Source organism: Rhineura floridana, chromosome 5, assembly GCF_030035675.1.
Source record: "Rhineura floridana isolate rRhiFlo1 chromosome 5, rRhiFlo1.hap2, whole genome shotgun sequence".
NCBI classification, from domain to species: Eukaryota; Metazoa; Chordata; class Lepidosauria; order Squamata; family Rhineuridae; genus Rhineura; species Rhineura floridana.
The window spans coordinates 55,556,026-55,579,447 of record NC_084484.1 but is presented as its reverse complement, the minus strand read 5'-3'; positions in this window follow the sequence as shown (position 1 = coordinate 55,579,447).

The following is a 23,422-nucleotide window of genomic DNA, read 5'->3' as shown; positions in this document are numbered from 1 at the left end:
CAAGCAAGAACAAAGAATTTCATGATGTTGCAATAAACTACTTAGGCTTTACTCTTGCCTCCTTGCAATCCCTTGTATTTGGAAGTAAGAAATCTATATTCAAGTTGAAGAAAGAATTGGTTTAGTTTTAAGCATTTCTATTGGGCTAAAAAAAAAACACCAGCAGCAGCAATAACAGTATGTCAAAATGCAAGGATGAGAAGCCTATGGCTCTTGGGATGTTGTTAGCCTCTGATTCCGATCAACCCCAGTCAGCGTGGTCAGTAGGAACATAGGAAGTTGCCTTATACTGAGTCAGACCATTAGTCCATCTCGCTCAGTATGCTTTACACCGACTGGTAGTCCAGGCAGCGGCATCACTAGCGGGAGTGCGGGGGGGGTGCGGACCTCTGGCGCACACCCTCCCAGGGCATGGAGGGGGGTGGCTGTTGTTGCGCACGTGTGCGTGCACGCACACTCACCCACCACTCGCTCCATGCTGGTGGTGGAAGGCCCGTCCCGGCTTCACCACCAGCGAGCAGGCGCCTGCTGTCGGTCTCGCCCGCCCACCTCCGAGGAGGAGTTGGCTGCGCCGACCTGGAGCGCTTCTCGGCTCCTTTGCCGGCCAATGGTGCAGGGTGGGGCGGCTCTGGGTGTCACCCCCCTCAGGGTGTCACCCAGGTGCGGTCCGCACCCTTCGCACCCCGGTTGTGACGCCCGTCTCCAGGCTTGCAGGCAATTTCCAACCCTACTTGGTAATGCCAGAGATTGAACCCCAGACCTTCTGCTTGAAGCTCTACCACTGAGTTACAGCCCTTCCCAGGAGGACTCCAACAATCTCTGGAAGGTCAGAGTTTCCCCATCCCTGTCATAATATTAACTGTAGAAAGTACACTTCTCGCTTCTAGTATTGCCTTGTAATAAATGCTACAGTGATACTCCAATCTCTTCCCCGTGCACAGTAATGTGTGGGCCCAGATCTACACACATACACACAACTTTAGGCATGCATATAGCTTTGTGCATGGAGGAGAGAGCTAGTGGGGGAAGAGGCCCACTGGTATGACAATACTTTTTGTGTGTATGCCGCACTGCCCATATGAGAGAATGGATCCACAGAAGAACGGTACTGTCCCCTAAGGTTGCAGCACTAAGCATTCTTGGAAGTAAGTTGAACTTTACTCCAACAAATTTGCTTCTATGGAATATATTTAGGATAGAACTGTTTGGCTATTTTTACAAACGATGCTAACAATGCGTTTTGGTCTATAATGCATAATATGGTGAACATTATTAAGGTGATAAATAAAAATTGTGGAAAGCCATTTTGAAATTGAATATGTGTTTCAAATAATGTTGCTTTTCATTCAATTTACAGATACCAGAAATGTAAAAAACTGATTTAAGCTTCATTTCTGCAGAGGCCTGAGCCAAAATGAATACAGAAAAAGACTGTCACAAAAGCATCCACTTTCCAGTGGTTTAAGGCCTAGTCCTATGAGTCACACCAGTAAAATTGTAGTCAATGAATACAGTGGTCACTAAAATGGCAAAGTATGATGAATGGTGATGTTGCTCCATCAGTGAAAACTAGACCCACGACTAGGAACTGGTAAAAGGTGCTGCGTGCCCTGGTTGTGCTTTAGTGATAGTGATGGTTCAAAGAGCACCCCAAACTGCTGATCCTTTGGAGAAAGAACAACCCCAACCAAAACAGGTTGAATACCACTAACCCATGGACAGGTTTGTAGCTCGGGGGAAATGGAGGCACCAGCCCCCCTAGAGCTGTGCTTTGCCCCCCCCCGGTCTTTTGGGGGGAAATTGCCTTCTTTTTCATTTGTGACATGGCAGACAATAACAACTTCCATTTAAAGAATTATAGCTTGTTTTAAGAACAGGAGGAATCTAAGAATAGGACCTTCTGAAAAATTCAGTAATAAGGTAAGGAGAGTGCACAACCTCATCTGAACATGCCTCCCCCCAAAGTCTGCTTACTCAAGACTTTCCCTGGGTGTTATGCGCCTCCAAGTCGACTACGACTTATGGCGACCCTATGAATCAGTGACCTCCAAGAGCATCTGTCGTGAACCACCCTTTTCAGATCTTGTAAGTTCAGGTCTGTGACTTCGTTTATGGAATCAATCCATCTCTTGTTTGCCCTTCCTCTTTTTCTACTCCCTTCTGTTTTTCCCAGCATTATTATCTTTTCTAATGAATCATGTCTTATTATGTGACCAAAGTATGATAACCTCAGTTTCATCATTTTAGCTTCTAGTGATAGTTCTGGTTTAATTTGTTCTAACACTCAATTATTTGTCTTTTCTGCAGTCCGTGGTATGCGCAAAGCTCTCTTCCAACACCACATTTCAAATGAGTTGTTTCTCTTATCCGCTTTTTTCACTGTCCAACTTTCACATCCGTATATAGAGATCGGAAATGCAGCGAGATCGGAAATGGTCTGAATGATCCTGACTTTAGTGTTCAGTGATACATCTTTGCATTTGAGGACCTTTTCTAGTTCTCTCACAGCTGCCCTCCCCAGTCCTAGCCTTCTTCTGATTTCTTGACTATTGTCTCCATTTTGGTTAATGACTGTGCCAAGGAATTGATAATCCTTGACAAGTTCAATGTCCTCATTGTCAACTGTAAAGTTACGTAAATCTTCTGTTGTCATTACTTTAGTCTTTTTGATTTTCAGCTGTAGGTATCGTCTGCATATCTTAAATTATTGATATTTCTCCCTCCAATTTTCACACCTCCTTCATCTTGGTCCAATCCTGCTTTCCGTATGATATGTCACAATCACCCTATAATTACTTAAGTGATCCTGGAAAAAAAAGCCTGCATAGTAACATGACCCTTGTAGAGTTAAATATTAGAGCTTTGTATTATGGGGTAGAGTTAGACTCCACCCCTTGGACTTTCCTTTGCTCTGCTTTTCATTTTCAATTTCAGTTGGGCTGTCTACCTAGCCAGCAAAAAAAGAAGCATGTTTGTTTGCCTGCAGTAAGAAGTAAGAGTTTGTTTATTCTGCAGTCATTATAATGAGTAGAACAGGATTGGGTGCTTATTCCTAAAGGGTGAAATAAAGAGATAACTGAAAGGGATCTGAAAAAATGGCTACCCTTTACTCTTTTAAACCACTCACTATACTCACAATCACACTGGCTATTTTTCTTTTTCTTGATTATTTGATGGCAAAGAGTGAAAACAGCCCTAGAGGAATAGAAATATTGCTGTGTATACTACAGTTAGCTAGCTGGCTGGTTGGACACCTAAACTGTAACTCAGGCCTAATTTCTGATTTCCCCAATATGTTCAGCTCAGCATGAGGCCTTTTCAGGATTTCTGAACAGAAGAATCAACACAGCAACCAGTATAAAAAATCCAATTGCTTTCAACAATTACTTTCCAGTTGCTTAGTTCATCCTTCATATAGCAGCCAGTTAAAAAGTTTTCCTTTGATTGTCCAACAGAAAGGAAAATCTAAAGGCCAGGACAAGACTAGAAGGAGGGACTCTCGAGGAGGAGTTAACAAACACATTGTATACTATTTTTTTCTTTCTGCCCCACCCTAAATTGTAGTATGGACAAGTTTGTTTTCTAGGTGGAATCTAAAACTGAGATACCTAATGCAGCTACAAAGCCAAGCTCAGGAGTTCACTGTCTACCAATGTACTTCAATTCATGAAGAATTGGAACACAGGGACAGACCACAGGTGAAAGGGGACTGTAGCTATAGGCAAAGTCAAGCTTTTGAGTCTGGTGTTCCTGGGGATCTTGCAAAAGGGTGAGACAATTCCACAGATTAAACTTCATTCATGTAAGTCAACTTTTTGCATGGTGAGGAATGAGGGGAAAGGTCACTGCCTTTCCCTTCTCCTGGCCTGGCCCTCACACCCTCTCCACCAGAATTGGCTGACGCTATGTGCCGTTCCCCTCCAAATGCCCCACCTAGTAATGTGGCAGCCCCACTTAACAAGGAAGGCTAGCTACAGGGCTGCCTAGGGAGATGAACTACCTATCAACAGCACCGCCATCTTATCTGGACTGAGTCTCACTTTGTGGCTCTCCAGTTCATTACTATGGTCAAGCACTATTTATCATTTACAGTGCCTCAACCTTTAGATAAAAAAGAGAAACAGGTACCAAAGTCACATGGTTTCCTGCAACTTATAGAGTTAGATTTGCACTGAAATGGAAAGAAATGGGTTGTGATGGGACAACTCATCTATGAACCTCAAACACCATAAAATAACCATAAAGCTGACTAAATTTGGAATAAACTGTGCTTGAGAGCCAGTGTGGTGTAGTGGTTAGAGTGTTGGACTACGACCTGGGAGACCAGGGTTCAAATCCCCACACAGCCATGAAGCTCACTGGGTGACCTTGGGCCAGTCACTGCCTGTCAGCCTCAGAGGAAGGCAATGGTAAACCCCCTCTGAATACCGCTTACCATGAAAACCCCGTTCATAGGGTCGCCATAAGTCAAGATCGACTTAAAGGCAGTCCATTTCCATTTTCAAATTGCAATCCAAATCTGGCTTTCTGTATGGGTGATGTAGCTTCCCCACCCTTGGCATTGTAGATAACAGGCAAACACATGGGAGATCCATTAAGACATCAGGATTCCCTTACATGTATAAGCCTTCAGGAGTAACAATTAAATATTAAGGAGTCATGAGAGTATGAGGCAGCAGGGGGCAGTGGGGACAAGCATGCTAGCTCCCCTTTGTCATTCCTGTCACCCTCCAACTCATGGAGGATGATTGTCTGAAGTGAGGCGCCTCCTGGGCTTGTGTAGATTCCCTGTGTGATTTAGAACCCTAGCAGGGTTCTAATGTACAGGGAGCCTCCATGGGTACAGAAAGCTTCCAGCTTCAGAGAGTTACACCCTTCAAGTTGGTGGATGCTGGAAACGATAAGAAGGGAAGCTAATGCAGTCATCCCTATACGCCCCCATGTGCATGAAGACAGCTATAATGGCTTTTGAATCCAGTTAAAGCTATCAGCAGGAAAGAAACTGCCATAACGTAGCAAGACAGAACTGCTCCACCGCCTTTTAACAGAATGATGATGTAGCTATATTGATGCAGCTATGCACATGTTTAGGATCTAGGTGCCAGAGAAATAAGTGAGCTTTGACACATATCTACAAAGGAACCTGCTTTGCGAAGAGAAAGTTCTGGAGTTTATGTTGTTCCTCTGTTTATTAAAAACGGATGGGAGTGCTTGACAGAAAAATCAAACTTCATGGTCATGGCTCATTAATCTCAGTTGTATCTGTCAGATATGTGTGTTTAGAGTTTCAACAAGGCTCAGAAATTAAGATTACTGCTGTGCTTTTGTGTTTGCTCTAATTCTGAATGGAGAGAGGTGCCAGCAATAGCTTAAAGTGAGAGACAAGGAAAGGGCCATCTTGTTAAGCAAGATACAGCAAATGACATTTACAAGTTTACCTACATTTGTCCTACGTTTCAGAATCAGTTAGCACTGCAAATGATGTTTGGGCAGCTCTCTCCCCCCTCCCCCCTCCCCAATAATTGAAATGCAATCCTTGCAGTAAGAATGTGAGTTTCAATGATTTTGGAAAGAGGTATCTCCATTTCCAGATCTTGTTTTCACATAAGAAAGGGGCAAATTGTAAGCAATACCACTGAAAACAACAGAGTTTCCCATATATAAACCACATCATAATTTTCAGGAGGAGAAAACTAGCTTACTGGTGGTGAAATTATGTCGCTGGTAGAAGGAGCTCAATACTGAAAGTGGAGAGGCATGGAGTAAAAGGGGAAACATTATGGAATTCCACAAAAACATTTCATTCATATCATTCCCTGGGAATAGAGTTCTGGAATAATACTAGCGGAATCTCAGAAAATTGCATAATCACTTTGATCACTGTGGGAGACCCACATTAAGATTATTGTTCGACTAAACAATCCCTGCATTATTCCAGCAAATTACTCCCACTTAAGAAGAAGACAGAAAGGTATGACACTACTCAACCTCTGCCCCTCAGCTGGGTTATAAAGGAAAGGTCATTTCTCAGGGCAATTTGTATGTTTGTCTATTCTCGGGGAAAGGCAAGAGTATGGCTGTGAGCACACTAGTTGCCTACAGCAAAATGTTTCCATTGGCCACACTGGGAGGGGGAATGGGTTGATCTGCTGATCAGCTGTGACATCTGTTTGAAGTGAATTTTTAAAAATGCACTTGACCTGATCTCACCAGGTTTTAGAGTAAGAGAGGTGGGGTTTGACTAGTGTCACATGCCCCCGTTTTCAGAAAAGAGAAGAACTGGCAGAACAATAAGTGTGCCTCTACCCTAAGATTAGTGTTTAGGGATATTTAATCCTTTTATGGTTGAGACTAGGATCCTGGCTAAAATGTGTCCCTTGCAATGATGCTATTCCTCGAGAGTATGGTTTAGCATTTTGCTTGCTGCTCAACTTAAAACCTGCTGGCTATTTTCTTACCACAAGTCAAGTGGAATAATGACTGTATTGTCAACTGAGGAAAATGTAGAATATTGGTAGCCTGACCAACAAGAGAAAAATGTTCTCTGTAATGCAGAATGCCCATGGATATAGATAAGGCAGGTAATGAAAAAGGACAGTATATGTTCCAGTCTTTGTATGTAAATATTGGAAGAATGAGAAAGCAAAATTCATGTGAAGGAGGTCTAAAGGAGCTTAGAACATGCCTCACTGAGAGGTCCCCACATAAACTATTGCCATTTCACATTCACCCCTTTTCATTCCAGACATTCTCTAAATGAGAAGGAACAGGATATGAGTTCATCGTCTCTTTGAGTATAATTCTAGGGTATCATTTACACTAATAGCAAACTCATTGGCCAAGTGTAGATCCTTATGTACTCAAAATGGCACCAACATTGTACAAAAGGGAGGTATTAGCAGGTTTTGGGGGATCCCATTGTTTGCAGAAGTAAAACAAAATAGGAAAACCTAAGGGGAAACCCCAAAACAGTCCCATAAGGACTGAACATGGAATGCTGACTGATTATTGGCGGGGGGGGATTGAAAAATGAAGGGGAAGGAGAGAAGATGGAATGGAGCATCCCGGAAGAGGGCATGACTAGCTGGCTGGCTGAAACAATGAACAAGAGCACTCCACATGGCAACACTTTGTTTTAGGTCCCACTTGTATATATATGTATTTCAGAACAAGTCAGCCAAAAGAAGTGTGAAACAGGCACCTTTAAAAAAGGGGGGGATAATGCATACTGCCTTCTGCCAGCTCTCAGGATTATTTACACATTTTGGATGTAAGCTTAAGAGAAGAGAGAGTTCTGACACCTGGAGTTAAAAATATTTTTGCAACATTTCATAGGAGCCTGTGAGATTTTTTATGAGTCAAATGGGAGGAAGATATGAGCATACCAATGAAGAGGGATTGCTGCATTCAGGTCTGCTCCTCTGCCCTTGCTGCCTTCCTTCGAGATACAGTTTATAACTGAAAACTGCCAGAAGCAGAGCCCAAACCTTTTTGGAAATTTGGCTTCCTGCCTTCTGGAGTACCCACATGCCAGTCACAAAGACACAAAGCTCAATTGTTTTTAGATGCTAATTGATAATTGAGTATCTGAATTTTTGATCCCCTTACGCTATCCACTTACTTGTCTTCCTTCCCTGTGAGACTGAAGGAGTGGCCAAGAGAGTCTGCTTATGCCCTTCCTTGCCAATGTGCCCTGCAATAATCTCTGGCACCACCACCCCTCTTTGTGCCTACAGCTCCTGGACACAAGGGGGTCTGGAGCTCTCAGGCCAAACAATGAAATATGGACTCTGGGATAGCCTCCCATTCCCATGACCCTTCCCAAGGGGAAAGAACTTGTTTACCTCCAACAAGATTCCTCTCAGCTTACAAGGGACACAGAGCCAGCACCCAGCTCTTGGTCTCTCTCACAGATCAGACCAGCCTGCTTGTCTAGCGCAGTTCTTGGTCAGTCCTATACCTTTATAGCATGAACCAAGTGATTGAGACTCAGGGGAGGTTCACAACGACCCTGTGAGTTTAGCAACCATGCACACAGACCCAGCCATCAAATTTTAGAATCTTTATTAAGAACAAAAGAGAAAGGAAGAGGACAAATGGACAAAGCAGAATATTGAAGATAAAAGGAGCTCTTTATCTTAAATCTATCTGTCCTTTGCTACTTACAAAGTAGGCTCATGGGTAACACAGCTTGATGCTCAGTTGCCACTTTGACGGTCAGTGAGGGAGTAAGACTATTTTTACCAGTCCCTTTTTATGGGACTTCTACTCATGTGCATTTGATGGACAGCTGCCATTTTTTAGCCAATCAGCTCATGCTGCCTTTGTCAGGTAATCAGGGCGGCAGCCTCTTGGAAGCTGGGGGAAGGTAATAGACATTCCCGGTGTAGAGGAAGATGGCTATCACTGGGGCAAATTGTCACCAGGATTCTCCATCTCCCTGCCAGACATTCTAGTTTTTAACCTGTGGATTTGGAGACTTAGTGAGAGTTATATGGCAGGCAGCTTTAGCCAAAATGGAGGGGCGGGAGACCAAGGTCATTTTCTTCATACCCTAGACTTTTAGTATACTTTGCCTCCATGGTCTTCAGTGTTCAGAGGAGTAGCAACTGAGGAATAGCATCATTTACACACTTAGGACTTACCATATGTTATATGTTTCAGGAGTAAATTCCACTATGCTCAATAGGAGTTGCAACCTGACAACATAATCATAACAATGTTAACAGGAGAGCAAGTCTCATTAATTACAATGGGATTTACTTTGAAGCAAGCCCCACTGAGCTCAGTGTGACTTTTCCCCCAAGAAAACATGTGTAGGATTAGGCCACAAGTACATTCCATTCCAAAGCACCCAGTTACTGTTTAATAATGGAAAACCTTTCAAATGCATTATATTGTTGTGCACATCCCAATCTCTGAGCAGTGAGAAGCTATCAGGGGTTCCAGTGCTTACCCGGGGTTCGGTTTCCTTGGAATTAAGGTCAGCGGAGGTTATGGTGTCTTTAGGATGTATGGTTTTATTTACACACACACACATACACACACACACCTGAGTACAAGATGGAAGGGTTCTTTGTTAAGGGCAGCACGGCTTGTGCAACCACAGAACAAGGTAGGTTAAGCAAGGGAATGGCGGAGCTCCGAAGCTCTCGCTGGGCGATCCGCGGCAGCGATCTTGCCGTGAATCGTGGAAGGGGAGCAGAGGGGCCCCTCAGGGGCCCCTGTAGCCCCAGGGGCCCTCGGCCAGTGCCCCACCTGGCCGCCCTTTGGAACTGGCCCTGAGTGCTACCCTCGGTTCCTATGTCAACACATCTGCTCTCCACCAAGTCTTCAGACATGTAAATAAGGTCCATCAACTTAACAAAGAAACTGGCTTGACCAGTTCAGCAGGTTTCTCTACTATAGAATGCTTGGAGGGTACCCACAGACATCATCCAAACCACCACCCCCAATCCTACAACAGTATATATAGACCTCAGTACAACAGACCTACATCTAATGTGGTGATGGAAATTGATGTCTGGGATTATATGGAAATCTTATCTTTATGAAATCAGTATCATAGGTGACTAAAAGTTCATGTACCTTTGTGACAAGACTATTATTTTAGCAATCATATCATCAACTATCAGGAAAAAGAAGCAATCAGGAGAAATTCTAATTTTCTCCTATAATAATCAACAACATATCAATATCTATTCATTCTGTTTCAGCCAGCTTGTGTATAAATGTCCCTAAGCAGTTAACAAAAAATAAAATAAAATGAAAAACTCCAAATTACTTACTTCATCACAATCCATTCTATTCTTTGTTATACCTGGAAGTGACTTGTTATGAGCAGAATTCACATAGATAAGACTCATATTTATCCCAGTGGTGTGCCAAGGTTAAGAGTCAGACCATTTGTTCATCTAGCTCAGTACTGCTTACACTGACTGGCAGCAGCTTTCCAGGCTTCCAAATAGGGGTTTTTCCCAGCCCTACCTGGAGATGCCAGAGATTGAATCAGAGACCCTTTGGATGCAAATATGTGCTTTATTACTCAGCTATAGCCCTCCCCTAAAGCTCACTATTGATAGGGCCTTTTGTGCCCCTATTGCCAGAAAATGGAAGGTCTGCCGTAACAGAGATCTATTAAGACAATATCCCACTAGGAAATAGAAGATTGCCGCTAGCATTTGCAGTAGGCCCATCCAGGGTTTCTATGCTTTTGAGTGCAAAATCATCTTAAAATAACTCTTAATAAAATGGGAGTGGTGGGAGTGAGTTAACGTACACCAGAAATGAAAATGGAATGTTCTCTGAAATGTGTGAATATAGCTGATTTAAATCTGGAAAGGAAGGCATTTTTGCATCTTCCTTGTTATAACCATGCATTTATATATATCACAATGCGACAAACAATAACAAAAAAAATATAAATCTTGGCATAGTGAAACAGAAAATCACAATAGGAATATTACATAAAATGAAATAAGAATAAAGCATCGCACAATAAAAATCTCAATTTGTTTATAAGGGTGCAGTTTTCTGATTGTTTTGACAATATATATCCCATTCTCCAGGTCATGTTATGCAGCTGAAGGGGTAGCTGTATTTTTATTTTATTTTTTACAAAATTTACCCCCCTCCCCTTTCATTTTTAAGAAAATAAAAAAGTAACCTATACAATTGAAATGAATGCAAGAAGAAGGAAGAGAGAAATCAAGACATTTAATCCTTAAAATACATGGAGATTAAAAAGGAATGCCAATAACATATTAATGTTTAGTTTTTTATGAATTGAAAAGGGCCTCCTCATTTCAACCCGTGGTGGCTATAGGGCAAGGGAGTGGAACCTCTGGCCTGTGGAGCGCATGTGCCCCCTCCCCTGCCTTTTTGTTTGGCCCTTTCTGTTAGGCTGTGCTCCTTCATCAGTCCTCCTCCACAGCTTCGTCCTCCTACTGCATGGCTAAAATGTGTCCTTGAACTATAGCAATACCTCTTGCTCCCCTGGATGGACAGGTGGGTATGTGCGTATAGAAACCTCTGGCTTTTATGGGGCTGAAATGCATTCTACTGTACAAAGGTGTCACATTTGTTGTCCTGCCTACTTTTAGCTCTAGTCCCACCCACCCTTGGCATGTGGCCCCTGGAAGATTGGCCATAAGGAAATCTGGGCCTTGGGCTGAAAAGGGTTCCTCATCCCTTCTTTAGTGGGGGATTGAGGCCCTATAGTTAACAAAGCTCAGAGGCTGTCCCAAACCATGGGAATAATCTGGAAGCCTGCAAGTTATAGGGGCACAACTAACAGAGGAGTTTGCCATAGTTTGATAACTCTATAAATGATGATGGAAGAAATGGAACTTTCAAACACCTGGATTGTATGAATCAGCTCTGCTCATCCAGTAGAATTCACCTCTAGATAAAGCATTGTGGCATAACTCTTTGTAAACTGCTTAGAAATCTTTACATTCAAGCGGCATATAAATTTTGTTAATAAATAATGAATAAATGTGTATGTTGGATTAAGGTATCAGGCTGGCCTGAGAATCAGTTCAGGAACAGCAACGGGAAGAAAGAAGAGCATTTTCCATGACTGGAAATCCTTTGCTAAGAAGCAATCACTAAAGACATAGTAATTATTGAACTATTGCCTTAATATCCCATGCAAGTAAAGTAATGCTCAAGATTCTACAACAAAGGCTCTTACCCAGAGCTTGGAAGATTACTTTTAAAAAGTAATAAATTACAGTTACAGTTACATGGCCCCAGAAAAGTAGTAATTACCGTTACAATTACAATTGCTCTGAAAGTAACTGATTACTTTATTTTTCCTCCAAAGTAATCACTACAATTACATTTCAGTTACTTTAAAAAAACGCCTACAAGGTGCTGGCCTTGGCTGCTGCACATCTAAGTAGCCTAAAACAACATTAAAAATAAACAAACGCATACAGAGGTAGTAGAATAATTCTTTTTATCCATAAGATAGCAATGGTGGTCTCTCTGCTGGTAAGGGTTGTGGGGAGGGAGGCTGAGGCCAATACTCAGATCTTTGCACGTCAAACCAAGTGCAACCCCCCCCACTCAGCCAGCCAGCATAATCTCTCTCACTTAACCACCTCCCAGACCCTGCCCTGCCACCAACTAAAGGACACTCACCCAAGCACACATTATTTCCTGAGATGCAAAAAAGTTAAAATACTGCAAATGCAGCACAGTAGCCAGAGAAGGTGGTGGAGGCCACTTTGTGTGCCAAGTGCAAACACAGAAACGTTACAATTACTCCACAAAAGTAGTAAAATTACTCCTAGTTCTATTACAATCAAAATGTAAAGGAATTACCCACTCATTACTCAAAAAAGTAATGAATTACAAGTAATTCGTTACTTGTAACTAGTTACTTCCAAGCTCTGCTCTTACCATATATGGAGCGAGAAATGCCAGATGTCCAAGCTGGATTTAGAAAGGGAAGAAGCACCAAAGATCATATCGCAAACATATGCTGGATAATGGAACGGACCAAGGAATTTCAGAAGAAAATCACCCTGTGCTTTATAGATTACAGCAAAGCCTTTGATTGTGTTGTGGTGGTGGTGGTGATGTGCCTTCAAGTCGATTACAATTTATGGCAACCCTATGTGTATGTTCTGTAAATTTGTATAGATATTAGCAGAGATCAATGGTCTGAAATGCTGTGTGACAATGTGTGCGTTTACCTAAGAAAGCAGGCTTTTACCCTGCATTTAGATCACTGAGACTTAGTAAAATAAGAAAAGCTACTTTATTTATAGAAATACATAGTATTTAGGAAAGGCATACCTAATTCTAACTAAGTTGGAGGCGCAACGCCCAGGTTTTGGAGTTGCCCTCAGGAGGGAGAGAGCAGAGACAAAGGTGTCTCCTCTCTCTTGGACAGTCGAAGAAGAGAGGAAGGAAAGGGTGGAAGGAGGACAGGCAGATAAGCTTTCCTAAGCATATCAGTCTGCGACAGAAGGAAGTCATTCAGAGCATCACAGGTAAAGGTAGTCAAGCCTAGCCATCTGGAGGACCCTAACTCTATCTGAGGGCTGGATTAAGCTGAGGAGGGCCCCTAGGCTGATTGGTGTTTGGAGGCCCCATCCCCATGCTTCACCTATCTTTCCGTTGTTTTTTGCGGCTCGCGCAGGTTTGCCATCAATCAAGATGGCGGCAGAGGTTTCCTTAAGGAGCTGAAGCCTCTGCCACCATCTTTGTTGATGGCAGCAACGCACGCATGTAGCACGCATGCATGCCATCAGCCAAGATGGCGGCAGAGGCTTCAGCCTCTTAAGGAAACCTTGGCCGTCATATTTATTGATGGCAAATCTGCGTGCAGCAAAAAACAATGGAAAGGTAGATAAAGCGGGGGGATAGTGGGGGGATGGCGGTCTGCGGATGCTTCCGCGGATCGCGGAAAGAGAGAGGACGGCCCCCTGTAGCTCCAGGGGTCCTCAGGCCAGTGCCCCATGGGCCCCCAAGAGCTCCGGGCCCCTAGGCTTCAGCCTACTAAGCCTAATGGATAATCCGGCCCTGCTCTATTTCCCTTCTGGAACATAAACAAAAGAACAAAACAGGAGTTGCTCTTGCCCCACTTCCAACAAGAATCAGCTACCTCCAAGAGCATCTGTTATAAACCACCCTGTTCAGATCCTGTAAGTTCAGGTCTGTGGCTACCTTTATGGAATCAATCCATCTCTTGTTTGGTCTTCCTCTTTTTCTACTTCCTTCTGTTTTCCCCAGCATCATTGTCTTTTCTAGTGAATCATGTCTTCTCATTATGTGACCAAAGTATGATAACTTCAGTTTCATCATTTTAGCTTCTAGTGATAGTTCTGGTTTAATTTGTTCTAACACCCAATTATTTGTCTTTTCTGCAGTCCGTGGTATGCGCAAAGCTGTCCTCCAACACCACATTTCAAATGAGTTGACTATGGGACTATGCAACTTGCTCACAGCTGCACAGGTGGCAGGGCATGTAACCCCTGAGCCACTCACTGTGGGGTAGTCTTTAGCTGGCCCTTTACACCCAGGAGACACGAGCAGGGATTTGAACTCACAGACTCTCCCAGCCAGGCTCTCCTCCCCACTGTGCTGTACCAGCTCTGTGCTTTATAGATTATAGTAAAGCTCTTGATTGTGTAGATCATGAAAAACTATGGAATGCTTTAAAAGAAATGGGGGTGCTACAGCATTTAATTGTCCTGATGCGCAACCTATACTCTGGACAAGAAGCTACTGTAAGGACAGAATATGGAGAAACCAATTGGTTCCTAATCGGAAAGGGTGTGAGACAGGGATGTATTTTATCACCCTGTTTGTTTAATCTATATGCAGAACATATCATACGGAAAGCAGGACTGGACCAAGATGAAGGAGGTATGAAAATTGGAGGGAGAAATATCAGTAATTTAAGATATGCAGACAATACCATACTACTAGCAGAAACCAGTAATGATTTGAAATGAATGCTGTTGAAAGTGGGACTACAGCTAAACGTCAGAAAGACTAAAGTAACGACAACAGAATATTTATGTAACTTTACAGTTGACAACGAGGACATTGACTTGTCAAGGATTACCTTGGCACAGTCATTAACTAAAATGGAGACAATAGTCAAGAAATTAAAAGAAGGCTAGGACTGGGGAGGGTAGCTATGAGAGAACTAGAAAAGGTCCTCCAATGCAAAGATGTATCACTGAACACTATAGTCAGGATTATTCAGACCATGGTATTCCTGATCTCTGTTTATGGATGTGAAAGTTGGACAGTGAAAAAAGCAGATAAGAGAAAAATCAACTCATTTGAAATGTGGTGTTGGAGGAGAGCTTTGCAGATACCATGGACAGCGAAAAAGAAAAATAATTGGGTGTCAGAACAAATTAAACCAGAACTATCATTAGAAGCTAAAATGATTAAACTGAGGTTATCATACTTTGGTCACATTATGAGAAGACATGATTCACTAGTAAAGTCAATAATGCTGGGAAAAACAAAAGGGAATAGAAATAGAGGAAGGCCAAACAAGAGATGGATTGATTCCATAAAGGAAGCCACAGACCTGAATTTACAAAATCTGAACAAGGTGGTTGCTATTGGAGGTCGCTGATTCATAGAGTTGCCGTAAGTCGTAATTGACTTGAGGGCACATAACAACAAAACCATTTCCTCTGAGAGCAAGGGAACTTGCTCTAGAGCAGCCTTTCCCAACCAGTGTGCCTCCAGATGTTGTTGGACCACAACTCCCATCAGCCTCAGCCAGCTTTGCCAATGGTCAGGAAAGATGGGAATTGTGGTCCAACAACATCTGGAGGCACACTGGTTGGGAAAGGCTGCTCTAGTGTGTTCAAAGTGTATGGCAGCAAGAAGACCCATACCCTTGCCACTCAAGGTTGTGAGAGGCTAGACAATTATTTCTGGAGCTTTGTAAAAAGAGAACTTTTTTAAAAAAGCAGACAGAGGAGGCGCTGGAGCCCTCAGATTATAAAGCAAGCAAAAGTGGACTGATGATCCTATATGGGTCATGAACCACCTGGATCAAAACAGGTGAGTCCGCTTTGGAATCTGTGTTCTGCAGATGCCTCTTCTATTCCTAATAGCAACAATATAAATTGGAAATCATAATCAGCCTAACAATAATCAGGTAAGTGCTGTAATTTCTACTTTTGTGAAAAAGTGAAAGGACTGGTTGCAATCACATCCAGCATGACCTAAACAGAGTCGACGAGAGACAGAAGCATGTGTACTCAACATAGCATATACTGTCATACAGGTATGATGAGAGTAATATGTTTTCATATAGGTAAAAATTCATATAGTATAGAATTAATTCTCTCCCAAAAGATCTAATTGTGATTTATCACCGTCCATGATATTGCTCAACCCGCAGATAAACTAATCAGAGAAGATACACTGGCAGGAAAGGACACCCCACTATGGTTCAAAAGCCGGAAAGAATCCCCATAACACCACACGCACACAAGCAGGATACCAGATTTTTCCTGGCTCTTACTTCTCGATCCATTTTGTTGTAGGTCTATATGCCTCCAACAGCAAGAGTTCACAGAGCTGAACCAGTTATTTCAGGAAAAGAGCTGTCAAGAACCAATCAGTTCCCCTACTCAAAAAGTGATGTTGTTTACCAGCAGAAAGAAGTGATGACAAAAGAGATAGTGCAAACAAACAAACACCCCACAACAACAACCTACCCATGATTCACCAGGAGGAAGGTCATGTGAAAAGATAAGAGAAACTGCAGCCTGTGATTCTTAGGACAGCTGTAGCATCCTTTCTATTACAATGTTTACGACAATAGCAGGAGAAAGAGAGTGAAAATTTCCCCTGGTAGAACCAAATCATGTACCATCTGGCCACCACTGTCAGAGACAACCCCATCAAGAAACTTCCAATGTAGTGTGAATAATCCCTCAGTCAGCATTCCAGATGCTCATGCACCAAATTAATGATAATGGCTCATTGCAAACAGTATTTAAATTGATATAAGGGAGGGGCTAGTTGAAATCCTGCCCCTTAACTCAGGACCTATAGAATTTGCTGGCTGAGTGTCAACTTGTAGAATAGGAAGATTCTATTTTACATACTGTTTAGCAGAAGATGATAATGCAAATGCATTTTTTAACATCATACATCACGTTTTGGTTTTCATGATATTTTAGAGTGTTTTTAGTGTTTTTGTTTGCCACCCTGGACTCCTACTGGGAGGAAGGGTGGGGAATGAATGAATGAATGTTTGAGGGATGAGGATGTGATTTATATTACTCTTATTATATGATATAATTTAGATCAGAGTAGTCAATGTGGTGCTGTCCAGATATTATAGACTACAACTCCCTTCATCCCTGACCATTGGTAGAAGGCGGTGATGGGAGTTGGAGTCCACAACATTTGGAGGGCACCACAATGACCACTACTGATCTAAATTATTGTTCATGTTCCACCGCTGTTCTGTATTTGATGGTTAGAAGATTCCAAGGCAGACTATACTTTTATTATTTTACTTGGTAGTATTGTGCTTTACGTCAGTTCTTTATCATACTTGCATATTAAAAGTTTCATAAATTTAAAACTGTTTCGCTGGTATTCAGTGCTAGTCCTACTCAGAGTAGACCCACTGATGTTAACAGAATGTCTAACTTGGGATCATTTGCAAATACCACCCTGGGCTCCTGCTGGGAGGAAGAGTGGGATATAAATCAAAGAATAAATAAATAAATAAATAATCAGCTTGGGTAGACTTGTTTTTTTAAAAAATTATTTCTTTCAGATCTGGGATGGGTCACATCTCATGTTCACCACTTGATAGTCAAATTCACACTATGGGTTGTATTTCGCTAAGTCCTACTAAGAGTAGACCCACTGAAATTAATTTCACATCAGTGGGTCTTCTTTAAGTATGACTAGCACTGAATACCACCCCAAACACTTAAAGCACTTTTAAAGCTGCTTTAACAGTCATGGCTCCCACCCATCCAAGATCCTGGGAACTGTAGTTTGTTAAGGGTGCTGAGAGTTGTTGAGAGACCTCCCACAGAGCTACAGTTTCCAGCACTCTTAACAAGCTACTGTTCCCAGGATTCTTTGGGGAAGACATAACTGCTAAAGTGGTATAAGAGTGCTTTCAGTGTATGGTGTGGACATGACCATATGCTGCAACAGAAAACAAAAAAAAATGCTTGTGTGATAAAAACTCTGCAGACAGAACTTTCAAATCACCTAAAACACAATTTTGATCCACTGTAATTTATGAACATAGAATCACAGAATAGTAGAGTTGGAAGGGGCCTGTAAGGCCATCAAGTCCAACCCCCTGCTCAATGCAGGAATCCAAATCAAAGCATTCCCGACAGATGGCTGTCCAGCTGCCTCTTGAATGCCTCCAGTGTCGGACAGCCACTACCTCTCTAGGTAATTGGTTCCATTGTCATATAGCTCTAACAGTTAGGAAGTTTTTCCTGATGTCCAGTCGAAATCTGGCTTCCTGCAACTTGAGCCCATTATTCCGTGTCCTGCACTCTGGGTTGATCGAGAAGAGATCCCAGCCCTCCTCTGTGTGGCAACCTTTCATGTACTTGAAGAGTACTATCATATCTCCCCTTAGTCTTCTCTTCTCCAGGCTAAACATGCCCAGTTCTTTCAATCTCTCCTCATAGGGCTTTGTTTCCAGTCCCCTGATCATCCTTGCTGCCCTCCTCTGAACCTGTTCCAGTTTGTCTGTATCCTTCTTGAAGTGTGGAGACCAGAACTGGATGCAGTATTCAAGATGAGGCTTAACCAGTGCTGAATAGAGGCGAACTAATACTTCATGTGATTTGGAAACTATACTTCTGTTAATGCAGCCTAAAATAGTGTTTGCCTTTTTTTGGTGCCACATTGCACTGTTGGCTCATATTCAGCTTGTGATCAACGACATTTCCAAGATCCTTCTCACATGTCGTATTGCTGAGCCAAGTATCCCCCATCTTATAACTCTGCATTTGGTTTCTTTTTCCTAAGTGTTGAACTTTGCATTTATCCCTGTTGAATTTCATTCTATTGTTTTCAGCCCAATGCTCCAGCCTATCAAGGTCATTTTGTTTCTGTATTCCTTGGTGTTAGCTGTCCCTCCCAATTTTGTATCATCTGCAAATTTGATAAGCATGCTCTGTACCTTCTCATCCAAGTTGTTAATAAAAATGTTGAAGAGCACTGGGCCCAGGACCGAGCCCTATGGTACCCCACTCGTTACTTCTGCCCAGTTTGAGAAGGAACTATTGATAAACACTCTTTGAGTACGATTCTGGAGCCAACTGTGGATCCACCTGATAGTCGTTCCATTCAGCCCACATTTAGCTAGCTTGCTAATCAGAATATCATGGGGCATTTTGTCAAAAGCTTTGCTGAAGTCGAGATATATTATGTCCACAGCATTCCCACAGTCTGCAAGGGGGGTCACCTGATCAAAAAACGAGATAAGATTAGTTTGGCAGGATTTGTTCTTCATAAATCCATGTTGGCTTCTAGTAATCACTGCATTGTATACAAGGTGCTTACAGATTGACTGCGTTATAATCTGCTCCAGAGTTTTTCCAGGGATTGATGTTAGGCTGACTGGTCTGTAGTTCCCCGGTTCCTCCTTCTTGCTCTTTTTGAAGATAGTGACAACATTAGCTCTCCTCCAGTCATCCGGCACTTCACTGGTCCTCCATGATTTCGCCAAGATAATAGACAGAAGTTCTGAGAGTTCTTCAACGAGTTCCTTCAATATTCTAGGAAGTAGTTTATCAGGCCCTGCCGATTTGAGCTCGTTCAAAGTGATTAGGTATTCCTTGACAGTTTGTCTATCAATCTCAAGCTCCAATCCTGCCCCTTCTACTTCATGTTTCCCGGGAGGGTCATAGACCCTTTTTTGGGAGAAGACTGAGCCAAAGTAGGAATTGAGCACTTCTGCCTTTTCTTTGTCATCTGTTACCATTTTGCCATCCTCATTGAGTAGCTGTGCCACCATTTCTTTTCTCTGTCTTTTACTATGGACGTACCTGAAGAAAGCTTTTTTGTTGCTTTTAGCATCTCTTGCTAGCCTCAGCTCATTCTCAGCTTTAGTCTTCCTAACACCATCCTTGCAATTCCGTGATACTTGCCTGTACTCTTCCTTTGTGGCATGGCCTTCTTTCCACTTCCTGTATGTGTCCTTTTTTGTTTTCAGGTCATCTCTAAACTTTTTGTGAACTTCTGCTCTTTCCCCCCTTTTTTCCTTGTTGGAATTGCTTGCCGTTGCACTTTTAGAATTTCCTTTTTTAGACACTCCCACCCATCTTGGACTACTTTTCTCATTAGGGTGGCTTGCCATGGAACCGTACTTACAATTGTTCTGAGTTTATGAAAATCAGCTTTCCTGAAGTCCAGGGTGAGCGTATGGCTACTCTCAGCTTTTGCTTCTGTTAAAATCAAGAATTCAAGTATGGTGTGGTCACTTTCCCCCAGAGTTCCCGTAACTGCCATTTCATCCATCAAATCATCTCTATTGGTTAGAATCAAGTCCAGGATAGCTGATCCTCTGGTTGCTTCCTCCACTTTCTGTATGAGAAAGTTATCTCCAACACAAGTCAGAAATTGCTTGGAGGGGCAATGTTTGGCAGAATTTGTCTCCTAACAGATACCGGGATAATTGAAATCCCCCATTATTACTACATCATGCCTCCTCGAAACATTGGCAATTTGCTTTTCAAAAGTTACATTCTCATCTTCTCCTTGATTAGGTGGTCAGTAGTAGACTCCAAGCACCACATTCCTTTTATTACTTGCCCCATTAATTTTAATTCAGATACTCTTGGTGGAGCTACCAAGCTCATCTTCCTGTAATTCTGTGCAGGGATATATATATATTAACATATAGCACAACTCCACATCCCTTTTTATTCCTTCTGTTCTTTTTGAACAAGTTATATCCTTCAATTGCTGTATTCCACTCATGGGAGTCATCCCACCAAGTTTCAAGTTATACCTATCAAGTCGTAATTACCCTCCTGTATTAAGAGTTCAAGTTTGTCCTGCTTGTTTCCCATGCTCAGCACATTGATATACAGACATTGAAGACCATGTAGTTTATGGTTTGGCTTCCTTATTACATTTTTCTGAGGACTGTTACTGGGCCCTATTAGAGCCAATCGCTCTGTTCCCGCTACTGTGCACAAGCCTTCATCAGTCGTTACCACCAAGTTTAAATGACTAACTTAAGCCCATTAATTTCAGTGGGTCTAGTCTGAGTAGGATTTAGTGCTTTCAATGGAATCAGTTCATACCTTCAGCTGCCATCCATCAAGTCTACAGTAGCCAAGTGCAGAGAAATCAAGTGATATACGTACACCAACCAGCCCTGAAACTGGGAATCGGGGCTTGGGCCTGAAACTGACTTACCCTGGTTCTAATGAAGCCCAGATTATATCTCCTAAAGCTGCAATCCTATCACACTAACCTGGGAAGAAGCTCCATTGAAAACAAGACTTGCATCTGGGTAAGGTATAGGAGTGCACTGGTATTTGCTTTATCCCCTCTCAAATAAAAATAGTGGGGAATAATCCTCCTCGGTTCTTAATTCCATATCCTCTGAAGACAATAAAAGTATTTCTTGACTTCAAGAATTAAGCCTAAATCCATGCTTTCAATATCATATAATCAGTGGTTAGTTGACCTTGTTTTATTGAATTCATGGTAAACTTGCTAAAGGCATGTTTGGGCAAGTGGTGACAACTTTGAGGCTAGCAGTATATAAGATCCAAAGAGCTGAAAGATACCAAGCACACCCATTCAACACACACACACTTTTAAATATAATATTCATTTCTGACATTTTAAATCTTGCCTCCAGATGTATCTAGCTGCCACAGTTGTGATAGACAACTGGTACTGTACTCATCTGTAAAAACAGAGTAATTCATATCACAACTACTCTGGCGATGCAAGAAAAAGGACCTAATTTTTCTGAGCCTTTATTTAGTCAGTATCAGTTACATTTCACACATGAAGTAACTAGAGCCCTACCCTTGATCTATGGTGTACTAGAATAAGGAAAGGGGCTTGTACAAGCAGCATTAAAACCCCAGGGTTTTGAGGGAAGTGTTATTTCTTAAACTCTTTTAGGGAAAGCCATGGTTCAAACCTCCACTCAGACATTAAGCTCACTGGGTGGCTCTTTGGACAGTCACTGTCTCTCAGCCTAACCTACCTCATAGAGTTGTTGTGACAATAAAATTATGGGAGGATGGAAAAACCCATGTATTTCTCTTTGAGCTTCTTGGAGAAAAGGTGGGATATAAATGGAATAAATAAAATATATAACTAGTAGCATCATGGCAGGGGTTACCATACATCTTCAAGTGAATCTGCACACTGAGAAAATTATTTCCCCTGCTGACAAACATTCCCCTGCACATATCCCCAGAAACTTAAATTATTTTTTTCAGAGGAGAATCAGAGAGAAGTACCCTCCCTGCACCCAATCATCCATCTCTGTAATCCCTCCCACCCCACCACCAATACCATTATTTCAGCAAACAGAGATTTTAGCAGAGCTTGGAAAAGTAACTTTTTTTGAACTAGTACCTGCACAAGCACTCTGACGATAGGTTCCAGTTATGAGCTCTGGATCTATACTTGTATTCCTTCCCCAATTCCCTGGTGGCAGCTCAGGAATCATGCTTAATTTCCCATTTTTCTTCCCGTCTTCTGTCTGAGAATTGCCCCTTGCCATTTCAAGTTATAGAAATGTGACCAGAAGCACAATCCACCTTTCACAATGATTCAGGACAGGCAAAAGGAAGTGCTTTACACAGCACATCGTCAACCTTTGGAATTTGCTGCCACAAGATGTAGTGTTGGCCACCAACTTGGATGGCTTTAAAAGGGGTTAGGCAAATTCATGGAGGATAAGGTTATTAAGGGCTACTGGTCATAATGGCTGTGTATTACCTCAGGTATCAGAGACAGTATGCCTCTGAACACCAGTTGCTGGGGAACATGAATACATGAGTTCTCTTGTATTCATATCCTGCTTGTGTGCTTCCCATATGAACTTACTTGGCCACTGTGAGATGCTGAACTAGATGAGACTTTGGTCTGATCCAGCATGGCTCTTACGTTTTTAATGGCGCAGTCCTATTGAAACTCTACATGCCTCTGTGGCATTATTACAGAAAAGACTGAGTCCAGTGAAGAAATGACACTAGGAGAAAGTACTACTATCAGTCAATTTAGGAGTAAAGAACCTGTCCCTGTTTCTTAAAGGAAAATGCTGTATCACTGAGTAAGAAGAGAGATATTATTATCAGGTAAAGATGAAGAAATGGCCCTGCCAAGATTGTTTATATCAAGACAAGAGTAATATGCCTATCAAGAAAAGTAAAGAGACAATACATGGGGATGATGAAGGAATAGCCTTACCATAACTACCATTCAGTCCTTTCATATTCAAATATTGAGAGAAAGCATCAGAGGAAATCATGGGATCCAATCGTATAAATATTGCTTGTTCAGACAACCAGTTACAAACAGGACATTTATACAACAGTAACGTAATTATGAGGATTGTGCTCTTTCAGACTGGGAGGGCAAAAAAATTTAATCACACTGTGTGCAGTTTTATTATTTTGTCTTAACATGTATAGGAGATAAGGAGCAAAACCGAATCTATTTTCAACTTCTCTGTACCTTCTTGTATAACAGGGATGGGGAATCTACGACCCTTCAGATGCTGCTGGACTACAATTCCCATCATCTCTGACCTTTTGCAGTACTGGCTGAGGCTAATGGAAAGGCCATCTGGAAGGCCACAGGTCCCACCTCACCCCCAATCCACATTCTATATGGATTTGATCTCTGAAATTAACAGTGACCTGCAGCTTCAGCATTATAGAAAGGGCCAGTT